This window comes from Euprymna scolopes, chromosome 37, assembly GCF_053919585.1.
Source record: "Euprymna scolopes isolate OS-2025 chromosome 37, ASM5391958v1, whole genome shotgun sequence".
NCBI classification, from domain to species: Eukaryota; Metazoa; Mollusca; class Cephalopoda; order Sepiida; family Sepiolidae; genus Euprymna; species Euprymna scolopes.
In genome coordinates, this window is record NC_136518.1 from 135,794 (window position 1) to 159,487 (window position 23,694).

Genomic DNA, 23,694 nt, shown 5'->3' on the forward strand with positions numbered 1-23,694 from the left:
AGTGTTTACAAAGTGCCTGCGCATGCTTATGCAGGCATTTTTTCTACGTAATGAAATGAATTGAATTTTACGAGTTAAATTTTTTTCAATTTAAAAATCTATCAAAATTTTTCTATTGGTTCAATTTTTACAATATTTGCAGGTTTAATGTGAAATTTTATGCTCTTTCCAATAAACTGACTATAATATTCTAGACAAACGTTTTTTTTTTAATTCACCTCCCTCATTTTGAAATGTCTATTAAAATGAAAATTAATTCATTTTCTCACCTCAGATTTATATATCACAAATTGAAGATAAAAAAATCAATAAATAAAATAATCTAATTTAAAACAAAAAATGATCAGTTTTGTGCAAATTTACCTGTAAAGTCAAAAGTTTAAAACCTTTTCTTTTAAAAACCACGTTATTTTTTTTTTTTTAATATTGTTGTGAAAAAATTGACCACCTACAACAATTTTTTCTATTTCATTCTATGATTTTTTTTTTTTTTAGATTTAAAAATAATCACTGCATAAAGAAGAAATAAAATATATTAAATCAACAACTCATATATTTCTTTAAGAGAATTAAAAAAAAAATGGAAAATTGGTTGGGTGGATTGTGTTTAAACAGCAAAAACTGATGCGTGAAATGTGATCCTTTTTCAAGTACGGTGACCCATATTTTTTTAATGTGTATGTGTTTTTACGTTTTTGAAATAATTAATTATGACCATTTTAGGCATCCGTATTTGACAACTAGAAGAAAGACAGGAAACACTGCTTTGCTAACATCAGATAATACCGCTTACAAAATCGCAATCTTTTCGAATGGTTGCTTAAAAATTCTTTTATTTAAAAAGTACATTGAATATAAAATATAAATATGGACAAATTCTTATAAATGAAGAATGGAAGCACCCATTGATTAGTATTTTATATAGGTAAGTGTTTTTTTTTTTAATTTATATATATTTATTATATTTAGATTAAGTTAAAATTCGTTGAATTTTGTGAAATCTTTTTTAAAGAAAACCGATTTAAAAAAATTTTTATATATTTTTCTATCAAGCCTTTTATTATTTTAAAATTTGGTCTTTGCTCCTTTTATTGAAAAAAGAATTAGGGTTTAAATTACATTATTCATGGTGTTATAAGCTTCGAAAGATAGCGAGTCTAATTAATCACTCCTTTTTAATGGCGACTTCTGACACTCCTACACACACATATATGCACTTGAAAGAATATAACTGTCCCTGTTCATAATTTAAACACCTCTTAGTCAACAACAACAAAATTATAAATCACAATCTCAATGTCAACAAACTAAAATAATTTTTTCGAACAACTAGACTTTGGAATTCTCTTCCTGCTACCTGCTTTCCTGGTCGTATTGATATGCAGAAGTTTAAATGTAACATAAACCAACATTTTGTTAATCTTTCCTAAACATGGTCCCAAATAGTAGCCTTTTATGTCCAAGTGGTGATATGCCTTGTTAGGTGTTAATGTGAGTAAAATAAATAAATAAGTAAATAAAGCTGGTTGAGTGTATATGTGAGTATATTTAATATACAAGTGAATGTTAAACGTAAAAAATAATATACATGAAAAGTAATTTTAAAATGCATGCTCAATAGATGTAAGAGGCTGGTAAATGGTTCTGCAGTATATATTTCCATATAGGGGCCAAGGAGTCGGAAGTTAGAGTTGAAGATATCAAAGGAGTCGGAGTTGGCATTCTAGGAATTCTAGGAGGCAGAGTCGAACTTTTACCATCCGACTCCCCAACCCTGGTTGTAAAGGCTTTTTCCTAATAGTAAAAGCCTACCAGTGTCAATAAAACCATGGTACATCTCTGAAATCTGTAATGTATAATTTTTAAATAAATAATTTGTATACGTTTATTTTTTTTACATACTATAAATTCCAGTGCCAATTTTTAGCATACTAAAATGTATACAAATAAAAACTGCATATACTCCCCCTGTGCCCAATCGAGAACTTGGATTGCATTTTTCTTTTTTTTTAAATTTTAAAATGGCGGTGTAGCCTGGTAGTATAAGGTTTTCACAATTGTTGATTGAACTGGAGAAGGAAGTCATGATCTAATAAATGGAAATTCAATAATTCAAGATGAAATTTCTTCTAACTGTGTTGTTTTTTTTTTCCACAGTTGTTGAGCATGTGATAAATAACATTTCAATTCAACAAATAGAATTCAATAATTTTTTAAGTTCATATTATTCAATAAGAAGAGAACTTATATTCTGGGTGGAAATTCCTTCAATAAAATTTATACTGAGCACCACACAGATTTATGTCAACAGTTCAACGATCCAGCGAGAACTAAAACTGTAATACAAAATTAGCGGTTAAATCTCCTGCTTTAATTAACCCTTCAAACATTGAAGTGATAGTTAGGGAGGTTAGAACTATGATAGAAGGAGGAGGAGGACAAGTGTGAGCCTCATTTCACAGTACAATTTCTGACAAAATGTTCCAATTACAAAATAATGGCAAAATTATATAAAGTATTTCCAAAATCATTTAAAGAGATCTTTGAAAAACTGAAGAAATACAAAATTGTTGAAAATTCCAAAAGTTTTTATAAATATTTAATAATATAGATAACAAATGAAAGTGGAAAGAGCCATGGATTACCCAGAATTATCTGAAGAGTGAGATGTACTTTTGGATTTATACATGTTCAATAATAACAAGGTCAGGGAGGGTGCGTCAAATACATGAAAACTAACTCAAGTGCTTTTTTATTTTCTTTTAGTGCTTAATTTTATAAGATGTTGAGATTTTAATCAAATGCAAAGCATCATTCAAAAATTGATAAACTAACTTTACCCATTTGGTGCTGCCTGGAAGTATTTATACTTTCATTGTTGCCAGTTTTCTTTTTATTAATTTTTTTAACAAATTATTTTTTTAATGGTATTTTAAAAATTAAATTTAGTTATTACGGTATCGTTTGATCATTTGAATTATTATTTAAACAACATTATAAAACTGTTACTATATTATTTTCTATTCAGCAGTTTAAATGTTTCCATTCCATAAAAATTTCCAATAATTAATTCTAAACTATTAACGAAAGATTAAAATGACTGACTTGTTTATGAAGAAACTGAAAAGCATTCAGATGAATATAATTTTATAAAATTATTTTTTATTTTAACATTTTGTCTTATTCAAGCTATTCAACTCTAATAAGAAATAATTTACTACAGCCCGACTTTCAACTTGTATGCTTACACTGGTAATAGGGGGATCACCTTGTTTGAGCTTATACCTATCACATTAATTACATTCTTTTTTTATTTCTACAAATGACTTTCCTTACCCCTCTCTATCTCTCCTTCTATCTTTCTTTTACTCTCTTTCTCCCTCAATCCTTTTTTTTTATTTCCTCTCTTTCTCCCTCAATCCTTTTTTTTTATTTCCTCTCTTTCTCCCTCAATCCTTTTTTTTATTTCCTCTCTTTTGTCTTCATTCCCTCTTCTTTCTTCTTACCCTCCCTCTCCACACTCTCTCTCATCCTTTCTATCTCTCCCTGTCTTTCTCTTTTCTTCTCTCCTTTTTCCTCTCTTTCCCTCTTCCCCTTTCTCCATAGAACAAAACAAAAAAACAAAAAAACAGATAACATAAAAGACATAAAAGTATACTTCATTTTACACATTCTCATAATTCATTTTTCAAAAAAATCATAAAACTGTACTTGAAAGACGCTCATAAACCACTCATCTTACTTTCCCATATATTAATAAATATTGTATGACAACTTCTCATGTGTGTGTGTATTTCTCACACCAATGTCACGTAGATAATCACATTATTATTAATCAAATTATTAATATTAATCAAATATTCATTGAAAGCAAGAATGCAAAACCAAATTTTAAAAAATCCTATTTAAAAAATAAGAAATCAAATGCACCATAATGCATTTCGATTTATTCATAAACAAGTCAGCCATTTTAAATAGAACCATTTATTTAATCCACGGGAAGTAGCATGCTCTTCCATCGGCCATGACCGGTTTAAGTAATTTGCAAGAATACAAATTGTGAATTATTTAATAATAGTAGTTGAAAATAAAAAGAATGAATTACTTTGTGACCTTTCCAATATGAAAGAAATTTGGAAGCATTTAAAATATCGAAAAAAAAAAAAACCATTTCAAGTAATTATAATATAAATAATTTAGAGAGAGAGAGTGGGGTATATTATTACATCACAATGTATTCTGAAATCATCTAACTTTGTGAAAATTAGACATGTTTAAAAATAAGTGTTTTGTATATTAATTCTGTTGTAATTCCTTAAAACGTTAATACAAACCTGTCTAACCTTTTACTTTTCTGTTTTTATCTATCAAATATATAAAATACCAACATTATCCCAACTGGTCATTTAGTATGCAGGTTGTGGAATTAAGGTATAAAGTCAGACTGTCCATTCCAAAAATTCTGACTTCTAGAATTTCAAAATATTCAATTTCAATTCTTATTTTAAAATCTTTCAATATTCAGACTGTCTATTGATTCTGTTTTTAAATTTTTTAGATGAGGATTGATAATTTATATTATTTGGACTACTGTTCTCATCTTGAGTTTTATTCTCACAATGTTTCAACCAATGTAACCTCCGACCTTCTTCACATGTATTTTATTGAACTTGAAAATCTTTCTGTTGAATTGGAGAATCAGTGTGAAATTTTGAATGGAACCATTTGTTTAATCCATGGAAGTAGCATGCTCTTCCATCAGCCGTGACCGGGTAGAAGTCTTTTGCAAGAATACAATTGCAAATTACTTAAAGACTTCTACTTGGTCACAGCTGATGGAATGAGAGCATGCTACTCTGTGGATTAAATAAAGGGTTCCATTTGAAATTGCATACAGATTTCCGGGTGTCTACTAATTCTTTGAAGGTTAAAAAAATCTGACTGACTCCTAGCATACTTACAACGCCAACTCTCTGTTAATATCTATTAATATTGTTTCATTGTGGTGTTCATACCAGTTGGGGATACGCCCTTGACAATCAGTGCTACAATGGCTTTGTTGCTACTCTTTGGTTGAAGTATGGTTCTGTTCAGTCCTAGGAAGTTTACTCTTCCAGGCTTTAACTTTTTTTCTGAGAAAGGGTTAGTTTATTTCTAATCACCTCACCATTTTTTGTAGACCAGATTGTATTTCACCTTGTGTGCTGGCTTTTCAAAAACCCCACTTGACTTTGTGCTTAACCTTTCACTGCTAAGGTAAATAAATATGCAACTGAATATCAACCATGTTGGATATAGTGTTATAATGATATGCACCTTTTCCTGTTTCTTCTTGCTGTATCGTCTCATAAATACAATGTTTGTTTATTCCAGGTTAATCTCAAGGCCAACATTGTTTTCTCTCTTCTCTCAATATTTTAAAAATCTTGACAAGTTGACATTTCCGGTTTTTTCCAATTAAATGTTGAGAAATTTCTGATTTTGGAACAAGGATTGAAAGAGAAAGAGAAAAAAAAACCCTAAAATACCAATTGTTATAATTCTATTCTTTTAGTTGCAAAACAAAGAACGTAGAGTTACGCCCCTTTATTATATTAAAAGGAAATGAAAAATTTTTTTTTTCTGTTACATACAGTTTCTAGTTCTTGTTTTATCATTAAGTTACAATTGTGATAATAAACTACAAAGGCACTTGTTATGTATAATATGAGAGTTGGAGTAAGTTCATTGGCTTAGCAGTTAGAGCAAGTTTGTTGCCTTGGCAGTCGAAGAAGGTTTGATACCTTGGGAGTCAATGGCTGATCAAATTAACCAACTCAGACTCTACATTAATGTTAAATGGTTATTTTGTTTTTTTTTCTTTTCTTTTGTCAATTGAATTCTTCGTTGAAGTTAAACCTTTTGAAAATGTCTAGATACTGCTAAAACCTGGCTATTTTAGCTGTTAAGAAGAAGGGTGAATGATAAATGTAGTGGAAATAATAGAGAGAGAGAGGAGAGGGGCATTTATTATGATCCCATAAAAAGTGGTTCAGAAATATTTCTATGTTTGTTTGAATGCAGCAGCAGACATAAGTTGATATTTCTAAATATTCATCATCATCATCATCATCATCAGTTTAGTATTTGTTTTACATGCTGGCATGTATTGGATAGCTTTTTGTTGTGGTGTAAATGTTGAAAAGAATAACGAGAAGACTTGGAAACTGAAATGAATAATATATTAACAGAAATACAGACAAGTATGTTAGTTGACTGGGAACTCCTCTCAACTGAAGGATAAGTAATGTTACGACTTTCTTCCTCTGAGTCTTGGGTCCAGACTGACTGGAAGGCAGAACCTGGTTACCAGAAATGTTATTAGGAATAGCCCATTGTCAGAATCTGCAGCAGTGCCACCCCAACACTTTTCAAAATTTACTTCCAAAGTGACCTATCTCTGGCCAGGTTTTTAATTATTTCTCTTTCTCTGAAGTCCATTCTTACTACTTCCTCCCATGTTTTCCTTGGCCTTCCTCAACCTGCATTTCAACTGTTCTGCATTTACTAACCCAACGACTATCATCCATTTCTTCAATGCCATACAATCAAAATCTCCTGTTCTGCACACCTCTGCCTATACTCCCAGATTTAATTTTTCGTTAAAGCTCATCAGATCTGAGTCTATCCTGAAGAGTTGCACCACATATCCATTGCATCAATCTCATATTATTTCTTTCCATGCAACGCATGCACTCAACTCTCACTAGTCAGGTTTTATTTCTGTACATCATTACACTACATACACATTAGGGCAGGTCGATTTGCAACTTTTTTCAGAAAATCAACATGGGACTGGTGATGATAGTTGGGATTTGATGTGATAAGAACATATACCAAAAATTAGATTCCCATCTTGAACAGAAAATTGAGCATTTAATTTTAAAAGTCGTGTAGAAAAATGCTGAAAAATCCTTCATTTTCATAGCATTTTTCACAACACTGACTTTGAAATTTCACTATTTTTATAAAATATTCAATTAAAATTGATATATTTATATGAAATACATTGAAAGAAAAATAAATACAGGAATTATAATTTTAATTATGAATCACAACTAGCAAAATATCTCAACTTTTACTGCATTGATTAAAAAAAAATTGTAAACAAAGCTAATTAGCAACTAAGTCTTTTAAATTTCACAATTCAAAAAGATATGTGGAGATGTATTACACAATATAACAACTTGATACAAGTTACAGAACCATGTATTTAAATTTTTTTATCAAACGCAATAATATAAACTTATAATAGAACTAAATTTTTCTGTATAATTTCCTTTTGAGAAAAATGAAGGTCTAATTTGCTGGCACAATGACTTTGTAATAATGTGTCTATGTCTTGCTTCCTGCCCATATACAACTTTTTTAGAAAAATCAATCAAATTTGACCAGTGTGTGGCTGCAAAATTGATAGCAGTAATCTTTTTCATTTTTTTTTTATTTTGAGTGGTTCACTATTTCTAGAAAAAACAACACAAAAAAAAAAACAATTATTTGAAAACACTTATTTTTTAAAAATATTTTTGCGATGTAATATGAATAAAACTATTGTTTGGGTAAATTAAGAAAACTAATAAAATTTAATGGATAAATATTTATTTACCTAATGGACAAAATCGTTCAAATGCCCTCTTCTCTCACATCCAATTCATCTGAGTTTATCATCGATATTATATTTTCCGAAACTAGTGAAAAAGCACTACATTTTGAACAGTTTAAAACAGTAATTTGGATTTCAGTTAACTGTTTTGTTCTCTGAGACATATTAAAATATACTGTTGTTGGTTAAAAAAAAAATATTGTCAGTTTTTATCTCAAAGCAACTAACTGCATACACTTGGATGATAAATTTGACCAAAATGTTTAATTTATCATAGTATTTGAGGATAGACAACTCTAGTCCATAAGCACATTAATCTTGCCATCTTCCTTGATTCAAGGGTCCAATTTTCTAAGTTAACTTCTCCACAAGAAATGCCAACAGCATACTCAAAAAGTAGCCTCTGGTCTTCACACTTAAATTATTTGTTTCTTCTGCTGTCAGATAATGATGATTGGGAGGGACACTAATTTTTTAGAATTCTACTTGAGGCAAATCTTGATAATTATTGATACAAAGTTTCCCCAAAAGACCAGTAAATGTTATTAGGCTTTTTGCTGTTCCATCAATTAATTTAAAAATTGCTGTAAATGGCAGTTCTTCTAGTGGAACCTGAAAATTGGAAAATTTGCATGTTTAATAATAGAGCCAGATTACATAATAAATACGAATATATTATTTTATTTTCCACAAAATGGAACATAATTGCAGGTGAAGCTATAGAATTAATTTTACCTCCTTGTTAGGAGGACAAGTAATGATTATGTGCCTTGTTTGACAATTTTTCTGTCTTGCACTTTACTGCAAAGTCATCACTTCTCAAGACAGAAAGTTTACAGCTACAAGAAAATATATCAAACAGTCTGTCTAGCTGTTCCTATTTGATTGCTGCAAGAGATTTCCTGTCAATCTGTTTGGCCCTCTTATAGTAAAATATATTGACCTTCTGTCCTATATATTGTTACCTTAACAAGAGCAATTGTGGATTGACTGCTTGCCAAATACTAATTATTTCCTTGGCAATTAACTTAAAATCTCACTATTTTTTAAGTGGGAATAACTGTTTTCGAGGAACTAACTAAACTGGATGACTTGTCGGGAAGTTGGGGGTGCTGTTTCATCCAAATGACAAGGTGGACCAGCAAAGTTTTTGGACCACAGGTTAAAACTGAACGTTGTGCTTTTACTGAGATTCTAATCTGAAAAGTAAAATAAATAAATGGATTATAACTGAAGGAAGCTGTATTAGGCTATCTTCCAGTTTCATACTTAAAATAATAAGTGCTAGTTATAAGAAATAATGAAAAACTTTGTAGAGTTGAATTAGATGTATTGAAGAGAGAGTACCAAACCAAATCAAAGGCATAGTTGTGCTTAGTTTAGACATTTTTAGCAGATTTTAGCTCCTCCTTCGATAACATGAATTTATCCATAAAGAGATTCATTCTTGCTGTAACCGTGCCATTTTAAACGAGTGTTTAGTGTTTAGAGTTTGAAAAAACAGTGCTTGTGCATCTACGTTACTATGCTATTTTTAATAGTATTTTCAAATTAAATTTAATTTTTATGAAATTTTTGTTTATTAAATTTTTAGGTGAAAGTACAGAATAGTTACAATACAACCTCCTTCCCATATTAAGAATGGCTTTCTAAATAACAAAGTTATTTTAGCACAATAGCATAGATGCACAAATAACGGAAAACCTTTAAAGGAGTTTCCTTATTTACTCGTATTAATCTTTGTGGATTATCTGATTTTAAAACTATAATTTTAGAAGAAAAACACTGCTTAAAAACAATTACTCCCTAAAAATAAGAGAAATTAAAATTTGACACCAAGTTTCTGCAAAGTATTTTTTATTAAGTAGAAAAACTTGAAAATTTATATGGTTTTGTTTCGTAAAGAATGTGTAGAATAAAATTGTATGGACTATTTTTTTTTTTTTTTTAATATAAAACTGGAGTACTACCATATTTTAATAAAAATTTCAAATAGAATTTGATGTGAAATATTAGGTTGGTGCAAAAATAATGTTTTTGACGTTCATTTGAACGTCAAAAAATGCCATTATTTTTGCACCAACCTAATAGAAAAACAAATTCAAAAAGATAAAACAAATATGTTTAAATTCACTGCAGATAATTGAAATATAATAATATATATTTTAAAGAAATCTTTTTTGTTTTTCCTTTCGAAATAATTAAGCCTAAATCATAGTTTTCAAATTAAATAATAAACAAATGTTAATTTTCAATATCAATAACGAGTGTGTTTTGTGATGGTAAAATCTAAAATGTTTCCACCCAAAAAAAGTTCCTGAAATGAAACAGTGAAGTTTGGTCGTTATTATTTAAAAAACATAATTTTGCCTTTACAGTTAATATTTATTTTATTAATTCATTATCCTCACTCATTTTATTTAAAAATGTAGTTTAAAACATATTCTAAATAATGATTCCATTTTCTTTACAGTATGGATTGTTTTGATGATAGGACGTTCTTGACAATTCACCGAAAAACTTTTAATCGCTTCAATTTTTCAACTTTTAAAGTCATTTCCTCAAGCTAAGATAACGATTTTGAGAAAAATATTTCGTGTAGATCTTTTCTATGTCAAACCCCAACTATCATCACCATTGCCTTACCGGGGTTCCAAAATCGACCTGCCCTAATACACATGTCTGATAAACTTCACTTGGTTAACAGTGATAACACTCTGCTGCCTAAAAAGAATGCGATAAAAACGTGTGTCTAATGAAATAATTTTTCGTTTCTATATTATTACATGAGGAAATATTTTGAAGTATTGCACATGCAATATGAAGAAAACGTTTGGAATGTGTAAGTGTAGATGCCATTTTGTAAAAAAAGAAAAAAAAGGAACATTTACCCGCTTGGTAAGATGCCATTTTGTAAAAAAAATCTTGATTATTCTAGCATATTTTAAATATGTTTTTATTTAGATTACATGTGTAATACTAAATATATTTTAACCCAAACGATTCCTCGTATAATAATATAAAAAAAACAAAAAAAACATGAAACCTTTTTATTGCGTTCTGTTTATGCATACAATCTCATCATTTGCTTGATCTTGACTTTATATTTCGGCTTTGTATCTGGATGACCTTTGTTAAAAATCCACTTAGAAGCGATTACTGTTTCAACAGGCTTAGTTAATCTGCAACAACAGCAGACATTAAAGTCAATCGAACTTCGTTGCTTTACACCTCATATAAAAAAATATTTTAAGCATTTTACAGTTGAATCGAAAACCACCAATAACTAATCTATAAAATTATGTTGGCTAGATTTTAAAATTGTTTTAATTGTAATTATTATTATTAATGATATTTTTAAAAAATTTATTTCAGTACAAACAAGGCATATTGCCTATTGTGATTAGGGCCAGACATATTGAGACATCCTAAGCAAGATATTTGTTCACATTGCATTTAAATTTCTGCATGTTGGTACAGTTGGGTAAACAGAGAGCAGAAAGGGAGTTTCAAAGGCATGCAGCCTAAGGATTTTAGTGTTTGTTACTCTTTTTTATTTTTCATTCAGTTTACTTAGAATTACGTTTACTCATTCTTTATGAACAAAAACAAAGTTTCACTTCATAATTTTACTCTTTACCCTTTGCTTTTTTGTTTTTAGAAATCAAATCAGGATGTCATCTCATTTTACATGCTGGGTTGTGTTAGATTGCTTTGAAAAATTGTCTTACAAACTAACCTATCTCTGACCAGGTTTTTATTTATTTATTTTTCTCAAAAGTCAATCCTTATCATTTCCTGCTATGTTTTCCTTGGCCTTCCCCTGTGGATTGACCCTGCTACCTCAACTGTTTTACATCCACTCACCCAAGAATTCACATCATTCTTTCAATGTGGCTATACCATTACCACCTCCTATAATGTTCCTCTGAGATCATCATGTCTATTGTATTATTCTTATATCATTTCTCTCCATGCAATGTATATCTTCAACTCTCACTGGACAGATTTTACTTCTATATATCATCACACTGTATACATATGACTGATAAACTCTTCCCTTGAATGACAGTGGTAATTGTCTGCTGGTTAGTAATGACTGAACTTCCTCTATCGGCTTCTAACTTTTGCAATCACACTAGCAACAGTTTTTTCCTGTGCTCCAATGCTATCACCAAGATAACAAAACTTCTGAACAACCTTAATAGTTTTACTATCCAAATATATTTTCTCCACATCTGAGTTCTCATCCATATCTTACACTTTTTTTCATACAAAGTGGTTATCATTTCTCGACTTAACCAGTGTTTCTACTGCATTTCTTGTATACCCAATGCTTATAAGTACCACAAAAATTGCATTCCACTTGATTCCCTTTCCACAAACTGTGCATGAGAACTCTCCTCTTTTGAGAAGCTTTCTAACACTACAGCAACATTCATAACTTTGGTCATGGTAACATTCGTCTTTCCTTTTCCATAAAATTCCTCCAAGTTTTTAATAAGTAGGTTTTCCATTGTTCCACAGACAAGTACTAAATCATAAGCATACAGCATCTCCTTCAGACAGCCCATACAAAACTGCCTGGATTGTGCTTCTAAGACACAAATGATGAACTAAAATAATTCATGTCCGCACCTTAGATTAATAGCAGTTATTATGAACAATTACATCGAAACTTTGCACCTGTTTTGTGTGTGATCATCTTGATGGCCTTTTTCTTTTTTTTTTTTTTTGACAATAATTATTCTATGTCTTTCACATTCTTTCTTGTCAAGTTACATGTATGTAGTTATTCATTCTCCCCATTGATTATCTAAAGAAATCGTGACACAAAACTAGATTTGTAATCTGAATAGACCCACCCCTACACACACACACACACACACTCCCTTCTTCTGCCCACAGCCATTGAAGCATACATACTCTTTTTTAAACCATGTCTTTTTTTCCACACTTGAAGACTAGAAAATATACCTTATGTTTACTTTACTTATGACTAGAGCTTTCTGTTTATTTTCTTTAGTCCTTACATTCTATGAATGATGTTTCTGACAAGGGGGAAGAATTGCTGTTTTCTAGATTGACTGTTATTTTGAATGAAGTGGTATCTGGAGATTTTCAAATCATTCATAGTATCATCCCCCCCCCCCATGTTTTGCAATTTCTACTCTCATGAACATTTAAAGTCAGTGAGAAGCAACAAGGACCTTTTTGTTAGCCTGTGGGGTTAATGTGTAGATAGAAAAGATTGTCAAATATCAACCGTGTCCAAGAACAAAAAATTTGTTTTTTAGTCTTTACACTTTGTAGTTTTACACATCATATGAAAAAAATAATATTTGAAGCATTATACAGTTGAATTGAAAACCATCAATAGTTTCTGACAAAGGGGAAAGAATTGATGTTTTTGAATCAGCTGTTTTGAATTGTGTCGTATGTGGAGACTTTCAAATCTCACAGTATTTATCACATCCCACATTTTACAATCTCTACCCCCATATAAGCATTGAAATCACTGAAAAGCAGCATATATAAATATAAAATGCATTTAACAAGACTCATAAAAGGAACAAAAGACCTTTTCATTGGACTGAAGGTGGCAGTCGGTCGGTATGTAGATAGAAAAATATTGTGAGATATCAACCGGGTCTGAGATGAACAAAGAATTAAGAAACAACATGTTTGTACCCCTTCTCTCCTACAATACTCTGTATCTGGCAGTCACTCTAGCAAAGGTCCTTGGTATTTAAGGGACCTATCCAACGAATCATTACTTTCCTCACATTCGAAAGGGCAAATCGTCCAGCACTAGTCACCAATATTTGTTTTACTGAGGAGCAAAGGTCATTTCAAGCAAAAAGAAGAAAGAATAACACTTTGATGACTGGTCTTTTTGGATAAAGTAACAATAACTATTCATTGAAAGATTACACAATCTGATACTTCGCAAGTCTCTTATTTAAGATCTTAATATTTGTGTCTGGACAGTACTAAGTCTGGGTGATTTTTGAATTTAGCGATTCCAACTCTAAATCCGAGAGTCAATCTCTTAACGGTATGAAGTTGGCAGGTGAGCGGAGTGAAATCACTGAAGCTCCTAATACATTGACTTATATTGAGAACCAGAAGGGTATAACTCCGCCTCCCTCCAAAATAGAATTCAAGCCATAATTCTAGACAGCACACTGTCGTCTCAAGTTACCAGTACAAAACCTGATTCTGCAAGACCATGAGTGGTCAATGGATCTAGAAGTCTGCCCTTCTCTCCTTCTTCTTCATGGGATTCAATCTATCACTGTTACTCTGACAGAGAGGGGATTTATAATTGTAAAGGCATTTTCTAGATTTGCGATAATCACAATTTTCCTTTGTTTAACTCATATCAACTTCAACCATGGGGAAGGATCCAAGTAATTTAATTATTAGTTATCGCCATGGATGTGTGTGGTTCCCCCTTTCAACCCTGACAAATAATTCACCACTTGCCAATCAGTCTGCTCAATTTGGTTTTGCCCATAATTGGTGTTTGAATAGCAACACACTATTGATTACCCCTATGAACAACATCAGTCAAGATCCTAATGTTCTTGTCTGGACATGGTTCTCTGACAGGATCACCCTTAATGGGAAATGTTTAATATGCCTGGATAAAAGCCATTGCTTTTATTTTATTATTATTATTATTAAAATGTTAGTTGATTTTATTTCATCAATTCCTTGGGAAAAGTGAATTTATTATCAAATCAATACTTCTTTTTATGGCTCAAAATAACTCAAAGGCTTGCTTTAAGAAAAAACAGAATATTTTGTTATCAGTTCGTTTTGTGTTTTGACCTCTACAAACATTTAACACAGTTCAAACTTTTTCTTTCTTTCCTTTTCTGCCTTTTCTTTCTTTTCTTTTTCACCCTCTGAATCTCCATTTTTGCTTCTGTGGCATATCAACCTTTTTTAACCTGTCAACATTGTCACAGTTTTCTTCGGACACAATTGATGGTGTGACAATCATTTCTATCTACACATCAGTATCCATGTATCCAATCCTACTCTCCGCTTCCAAAACAATGCAGTCCACTGCTATTTGGTAGTAGTATCAACTTGCAATGCTATTTGTCAACAATGAAATCAAGTTATGATATATAGGAATTACAAGGTCTGCCTTTGTTCTTCTCACAATCATAAGCATATCAATGAAAGCTCTCAATGGCTACCAAAGATGTATTTATCAAACTGTAGTGTGGACTATCTTGCTCCATGCTTGCAAAACATAACCAATGAGAGTGGTTAATCTGAGAGTGGTTAATCTGCATAGGCATGGAGTCTTTGATAATGGCTATTTTTGTTGTATTCTAAACTGCTGCATTATGGATTGAGTACAAACTCATGAGCTATGCTAATAATGACTGAATTTCTGACTCTTTCTGTTTGTATTTCTCCAGCACCATCTAAGATGCATCAGGCATGCAGTTTGATGCTCGGAGCATGAATTCATGAGTTCTTCCCCCTTCTCTTTTTGGTTGGTGCAAACGTGTTGGTGGAAGCTGAAAACATAGGTGGCAACAATAAGAGATGATCTAGCAGCAACATCTGACTCACCATATCATGTAACCTAGCTCAGGATCAGCTAAAAATACTCAGACATTTTACTTGCTCGAGATGAAGATCGGCTCAACCTAACCAGGGTGATAGCTGATACAAATACAAAATGAATCTGAATAGATTCATTATTTCTGCATTAGAAAGAATCATTGAATGAAAATACAGGAAATAAATTTAGAAATCAAATTCAATGCTAAAAAAGTCTTCTTTTTTTTTTTTTTTTTTTAAATAAATTTTTATTTTCATTTATTGAAAAAACAAATGATGAAATAATGAACTCATTAACTATGCATCATATGACTAGTGTTTTCAGTTTACAAATCAAGACATTTAAAACCGACTCCATTTAACACCAGAAGTTGGATATCTTTGACATCCATCATGTCTATAATTGAGGATGACCTGATATAACCAAGATATCTGATTTATATTGTTTTTATTTATTAAAAAACAAAATCTTTTGGTTTCTAAATTAATTTCTTATAAAATGAATCCGTTTATTCAATAGAAATCCTATAAAAGTTATTGTATATAGAACCGGGCATGTTCAAATAGACTAATACATGGGAAAAACGTTTTTCATTAATCTATATATTAAAACTGTGTGACCACTTTTCCTGTGTGCATGCTGCTCATCACTAGGTGTATCATAATTTTTGTAGGAATTTTTGACACCCCAACACGAAACTGCGAATAAAATATAAAAAACTCGTAATTTCTCTTTTAAAAGTGGTTTTTTTTTATTTTATTTATGGATTATACTTCCAAAATAAACTATTAAAGTTGTATAAAAAGTAATAGAAATATTATTTCTTTATTTTTTTAAAAAAAGTAATGAAATTAATTGAATTTTAAAAGTTCAGTATTTTTCAATTTTTAAACTTTAAAAATCTATCAAAATGTTTCTATTGATTCTATTTTTACGATATTTTCAGGGTCAATGTGAAATTTTATGCCCTTTCCAATAAACTGAATATAATATTTTAGACAAACGTTTTTTTTTTTAATTCACGCCCCACCCCATTTTCAAATGTCTATTAAAAAGTAAATAATTAATTTACTCATCAAAGTGTTATGTATCACAAATTGAAGATAAAAGATCAATAAATAATATATTCAAATTAAACAATAAAAAGTAGTGTTTTTTTAGAGATTTACCTGTAAAGTCCGAAGTTTAAAACCTTTTTTTAAAAATCTATATTGATTGTTTTTTTTTTTTTTTTTTTTTAAATGAAACCTTGGTTCTTGCTCCTTTAATTGAAAAAAAATATGGTTTGAATTACATGTTTCGAGTAGTTATAAGCTTGGAAAGACGGGGTGGAATTATTCAATATTTTTTACAAAGTTTCTGACACCCCTAGCTCATCACTGCGTGACGTACATATTATTTTTTAATTTACTATTCATCAATTATTTATTGTAATAAAAAATAAAATAGCATAAAATACGGAATCAAACTATTTAAAAAATGATTTCATTACAAAATTAAATGTGGTATGATATGTTATGTTTCTTCGTCAGCCATTTTAACTCATGTTTATAGTAGAAACAAAGATTAGATTACTCTCCTTCGAAATTTGAAAAGGAATTTAGAAGTATTTAAGCTGTCGAATACAAATTAATTTCCAGAAAATCTACCAAGTATTAAGAGATTGGGAAGCCATTTACATCCAATAATTATAAATAGAGACTAAAATATTACCATAAGAAAAATTACTTATGATGTCATAATAATTTGGTTCAATCAATAATTCATATGTTTTGGAGATGTCAAGTTTTATTTTTATGATAACTAGGATATGGGAGGGGTTGATTGTCAAATCATTTAAGGTGTTTTTTATCAATTTTGGAAAATTAGTGACAGATTGGTTTGCGGAATCCATAATGGAGTTTTGGGTAACCCATTATTCAGCCCTGCCCGTTGCCATGCAAGCAACTTCATGATGGTTAGATAATGTGGGAATTGTTGATTTAATATTGTTAACCAGAATATTATAGATTTTCCAGAAATCGCGAGTTCCTAATTTCTGTGATGTAATTTTTAATCATCTCCATATACCTACGCTTAACTCCGGCTATTACACTTTTACAGTGGTGAAATGGATAGCACTAACTCAAAGATTATTTGTCACTGGACAGTTGGTCTAATTAGTTTCACATCGACACAGTGTAAGAGAGAAAGAATGAGAGATCTTATTTTGGTTTAAAAGTCCATCTTCATATGCGTTTTCCAACTCGCTTCCAGTTTGTGTATTCATGATTTAGCAAATCTTTACCCTTATCCCTGATGACGTCATTCCTCATTAGATTTTATTTTTCTTTCCTGCATGTTCTCATGGTTGACTGATCTAACATGTTTAACCTTACCAAACAGTTTAAACAATTGTAAGTACAGTCAAAGGAGAAATAACCATTATTTAAAACTAAATCCCAAACACAACAATATTTGTTGTACTATTTTTATTAGCACGGGTGGAAGTCCCACCCCGTGACCTAACTTCAACTCTACCCAAAACACTTGTCATGAATGACTAACTTTTACTTCAACAAACTTTCTTGTTGCTCATTTCACGTTTCCTTTATTTCTTATGCTTTATTTAGTTTCAGTTTTATATCATTTGTTTCCCTTCCCTGTCAAACCACTCCCTTCAAAATAAACTGTTGTAAAGTATTCTATCATTTATATATATACTATATACCTACCTAGTTTGAAGACCGTGAGTGTTTTCCAGAAGGTGTCTGTACTCTGTTACTCGTGTTTACATCTTGTGACGTTTTATAAAAAATGTGTACGATTTTACATGGCTTTAATACTTACCGGCAATTTGAGTAAATAACATGACTGTAAGTTCACTTTTCTCATGTTTTCATTAGCTGTTCCAACCTGGCGTTGCCTGGGAGTTAAATTTTTTTTTTTTTACTTTAATTTTTGTTTTACCAGTTCCTTTTTTTTTTTTTTTACTTTAATTTTTGTTTTACCAGTTCCTTTTTTTTTTTTTTTTAGCTATGTGATTATTTTTGTAAGCATTGCAAACTATATATCTATAAAAGGGAAAGTGTGTGTGTGTGTGTGTACATTTCCCTACACAATAACTCTGTCAATTTTCAGTCTACAGACTCAAAATTTGATATACAGGGTATGGAGATTTGGGAAAATCTTTGTAATTTGTTTCCGGACAGAAATTTAGCTCTTAAGAGGTCAAAGTTCAACGATTTGACCTTTGAGAACTCTACTAAACTCCTCCGCCAATTTTGGGTATAAACAATTGAAATTTTAGATATAGGTTCCTTGGACATGGATCTAACTTAATAACTTGATTTGAGCCCAAAACAATAAATGTTAAAGTGTCATAACAGGGGTCAAAGTTTTAAAAAATTTGACCTCTGCCATCTCTACCAAATTTCTCAGACAATTTCTGGTCTAAACATTTGAAATTTTACATAACGGGTATTCAGAGATAGGGCAAGCTTTTTAATCGGTTTGGGTCGAAAATTTGAGTTATTAATACATAAATGTATGTATATATGTATGTTTGCATGTCTGCCTAAAACTTGTGACAGAGGCAACGGATTTTCACAAGATTAGTATCGTTTTGAAGTTCGACCCCTCAGACAACAAATACCGAAAAATTGTTTAAAAACATTAATTTCTTCATTCTCAACTAAGCACTTTCCTACAGGGAGGGGTCGCTTTTTTCACCAATATTTTCAAAAGCCATCCCCTCTTTTTGATTGTGTAGCCTTAGTTTAATCCTACGTCACTTCTGGTTTGGCGGTGGTCATAACAGCAAAGACGTCAGGTTTTTTCCACATTCTTTTCCTCCTTCGTGGTACGGGTTCGAGCCTGCCTTCCTACTACCACTTTTTTTTTCTTTTTTTCTGCTCAACATACAACTGCAAACACCTGGGCAACGCCAGATGCTCATTCTAGTAAATCTATATATCTATAAAAGTGAAAATTCTGTCTGTGTACACTTCCCTACCAAATAACTCTGTCAATTTTCAGTCTACAGACCCGAGATTTTACATAAGGGGTATTGAGATTTGGGAAAATCTTTTTAATCGGTTTTGGGTCAGAAATTATGCTATTAAGAGGTCAAACTTCAACGATTTGATCTTTAAGAACTCTACCAAACTCCTTTGCCTATTTTGGGTCTAAACACTTGAAATTTTAGATATAAGTTACTTGGGCATGGATCTAACTTTATAATTTGATTTGAGCTCAAACCAATAAATGTTAAGGGATCATAATTGGGGTCAAAGTTAAAAAAAAAAACTGACCTCAGCGGTCTCTATCAAATTACTCAGTCAATTTTAGGTCTAAACATTTGAAATTTTACATAAAGTGCATTCAGACATAGGGCAAGCGTTTTAATCATGTTTTTGCTGATAATTTAGCTTCCAAGGGGTCAAAGTTCAAAAGATCTTACCTTTGCAGTCACTAGCAAACTATTAAGCCAATTTTGGGTCTAAAGATTTGAAATTTTACATAAATGGTATTCAGACATACAGCAAGCTTTTTAATCAGTTTTTGGGAAAAAATTTGGCTGGCAAGTGGTCAAAGTTGAAAGAGTTGACCTTTGCATACTCTACCAAACTCCTCCACCAATTTTGGGTCTAAACACTTGAAATTTTAGATGTAGGTTACTTGAACATAGGTCGAACATTTAAATTTAATTTGAGCCCAACACAATACATGTTAAAGGGTCAAAATTGGAGTAAAAGTTTAAAAACATTGACGTCTGCGGTCTCTACCAACTTTTCTCTATGATACTTAAGGAAGCCTATTATAAAGAAAGGCATTACCGTACATATTCACATTTTTTAATATATATATGCACATAAAGTTATTAATAGTATGTAGGGCCTGAGCAAAGCTGGGTGGAACTGCTAGTAAAAAAAAAGGATTTTGTGATTTTAATTTTATTTTTACAGTATCATTTGCTCATATTTTTATATCCCCGTGTATACAAGAAATAAAATGATATAAAAGCAAACTTTTTTTTCATAGTTTTTACTCCTCACTCCTTCCTTAAAATTCGACATAGGCAAAAATTTATGATTAAAAAAAGTGGAACGTTTTATTTTTTTAATTTATTAAAAAAATATGTTATAGAGAAATACAATCGATTGGTATTGCCGCAGCTTTTGAATGAGACAAAACTGACTTTTCCTAACAAATATAGGTGAACAGCTGTAACAAAGCCAAATCAAAACAAGGTAACTTTTTGACAAAATAATAATTAAAATTTTTTTTAAAAAACATTCGCTGTATGTTAATTTTTTTATTTATTTTTTTACAGAAAAGTTAAAAGTTTAATTTTTTCCTAGTAAATTGTGATTTTTCTTTTCATGAATAAACGAAAGATTATAAAGAACAGCGTTTTTTTTCTTTTCTTTTTTTTACATTTTTTTGTTTTTTAATTTTATTTTTCATTCTGGTACGGTATAGCTTTGAACAAGACAAAAACGTACAAGGTCAGGATCGGGTTAGGGTTTTAAAAAAATGTTCAGTTTATGTCTGGTTCAAAAGCTGTACAAGCATTTAAAAAAAAATTGCCTTGTAACTCGCTAAGTGCTTCGGCATTTTTCGGCTGTTTACATAAACAATTAACTGGAAGATGACAAACAAAAAATCGATTTTGTCTGGTTCAAAAGCTGTACTAGTACCCAATTGTTATTTTTCATTCCAAATATGTTAAATTAGTTGATCACCGCTGTAGAATCCATGAAAAGAAAATGTCGAAATCTATCAGAAATTGTTATGCTTTTGTTAATTTTTTTAAATTAAAATTATTATTACAAGTAAAAAAACTACTTGCCATCCAGCAGCTATTAATTCAGCTCAAAGTATCCTTTTTGAATGTACATATAAATCTATTGTAAATTTCCAAACAGTTTTCATTTAAATTATTTCACTTGAAAATTAATAAATATATTTAAAGAAAGGTTTTGATGGTAATATAGGTATGATAAATCACAAATCTTTCTCATTTATCAGTGAGATATATTGTCTCTAATTAGTTAAAAATATTAAATAAGCAATCATTTTGTCACAGTTTATGCCACCCCAAATCCAACCTCCGGTTCACATTTTGAGAGATTGTGATAAGTTTGAGAAGTGAAAGTGTTAGCTAGGAGAAAATAATTTTTTATTTTCATTCACTTCTCAGATCTTTCATTTTCTTAATCCCTTACACAAATCCTTTTGAATGTCATCTTAAATGATACATAACGGTTGTCAGATTTTATTACTGTAAATCATGCATTCTCCAGTGGTTTTCTAGATTCCTGTAATAGGCTTTTCAGGAAGTTCCATTTTCTCTAATGGTAACTATTCAACATTAAAATCATATCCCAGCAGTATCATTACTCTCCATTATAATTGGTTGCCCACATGTACAAAAATGCCTTTCAATAAACTAAATACTGCCAAAAAAGATCTTTGATCAGTTTGTAAAACAAAACTCTTATCGACATCATTATAATATGGGCTTGATCTTTACTCCTGATCTTAAATGGAATACATACATCAAATCTGTTGCCAAGGCCGCTGGAAAAATGGTCGGATCCTTCTATCGATCCAGTAGATATCTCACTGCTGATGCAATTCTCTATTCTATGTAAGAGCCAGGTATGTCCAAGGATGGAATACTGTTGCCACATTAGGACCGGTCGATTTGCAACTTTTTTTTAGAAAATCAACATGGGACTGGTGATGATAGTTGGGATTTGATGTGATAAGAACATATACCAAAAATTAGATTCCCATCTTGAACAGAAAATTGAGCATTTAATTTTAAAAATCGTGTAGAAAAATGCTGAAAAATCTTTCATTTTCATAGCATTTTTCACAACACTGACTTTGAAATTTCACTATTTTTATAAAATATTCAATTAAAATTGATATATTTATATGGAATACATTAAAAGAAAAATAAATACATGAATTATAATTTTAATTATGAATCACAACTACCAAAATATCTCAACTTTTACTGCATTGATTAAAAAAAATTGTAAAAAAAGCTAATTAGCAACTAAGTCTTTTAAATTTCACAATTCAAAAAGATATGTGGAGATGTATTACACAATATAACAACTTGATACAAGTTACAGAATCATGTATTTTAATTTTTTTTATTAAACGCAATAATATAAACTTAGAACAAAATTTTTCTGTATAATTTCCTTTTGAGGAAAATGAAAGTCTAATTTGCTGGCACAATGACTTTGTAATAATGTGTCTATGTCTTGCTTCCTGCCTATATACAACTTTTTGAGAAAAATCAATCAAATTTCACCAGTGTGTGGCTGCAAAATTGATAGCTGTAATCGTTTTCATTTTTTTTTTTTTTTTTTTTTTTTTTTTTGAGTTGTTCACTATTTCTGGAAAAAAACACACAAAAAAAACAATTATTTGAAAACACTTATTTTTTATATTTTTGCGATGTAATATGAATAAAACTAACTATTGTTTGGGTAAATTAAGAAAACTATTAAAATTTAATGGATAAATATTTATTTACCTTATGGACAAAATCGTTTGAATGCCCTCTTCTCTCACATCCAATTCATCTGAGTTTATCATCAATATTATGTTTTCCGGAAGTAGTGTAAAAGCACTACATTTTGACCAGTTTAAAACAGTAATTTGAATTTCAGTTAACTGTTTTGTTCTCTGAATCATATTAAAAATATACTGTTGTTGGTTAAAAAAAATATTGTCAGTTTTTATCTCAAAGCAACTAACTGCATACACTTGGATGATAAATTCGACCAAAATGTTTAATTTATCATAGTGGTTGAGGATAGACAACTCTAGTCCATAAACACATTAATCTTGTGGCTTATATTAGCCATCTTCCTTGATTCAAGGGCGCAATTTTCTAAGTTAACTTCTCCACAAGAAATTCCAACAGTATACTCAAAAAGTAGCCTCTGGTCTTCAAACTTAAATTATTTGTTTCTTCTGCTGTCAGATAATGATGATCAGGAGGGACACTAATTTTTTAGAATTCTACTTGGGGCAAATCTTGATAATTATTGATACAAAGTTTCCCCAAAGGACCAGTAAATGTTATTAAGCTTTTTGTTGTTCCATCAATTAATTTAAAAATTGCTGTAAATGGCAGTTCTTCTAGTGGAACCTGAAAATTAGAAAATTTGCATGTTTAATAATAGAGCCAGATTACATAATAAATACCAATATATTATTTTATTTTCCACAAAAAAGGAACATAATTGCTGCTGAATCTATAGAATTAATTTTACCTCCTTGTTAGGAGGACAAGTGCAGATTATGTGCCTTGTTTGACAATTTTCTGTCTTGCACTTTACTGCAAAGTCATCATATCTCAAGACAGAAAGTTTACAGCTACAAGAAGATAAATCAAACAGTCTGTCTAGCTGTTCCTTCATTCTTTTCACTTTGATTGCTGCAAGAGATT

The 23,694-nt window shown here is 30.5% G+C and overlaps 1 protein-coding gene and 1 long non-coding RNA gene across 2 annotated transcripts in view; both read left to right on the forward strand.

Annotated features, from left to right (window-relative positions):
- LOC145261018 (uncharacterized) overlaps window positions 1–23,694 on the forward strand; it is a 174,720-nt gene that overhangs the window by 35,783 nt on the left and 115,243 nt on the right. The window lies entirely within an intron of this gene.
- LOC145261021 (uncharacterized) overlaps window positions 17,955–23,694 on the forward strand; it is a 30,859-nt gene continuing 25,119 nt past the window's right edge. The window contains exon 1 of the long non-coding RNA XR_013864384.1: window positions 17,955–18,088. This is a non-coding gene — a long non-coding RNA (uncharacterized LOC145261021). The remainder of the gene's footprint in view (window positions 18,089–23,694) is intronic.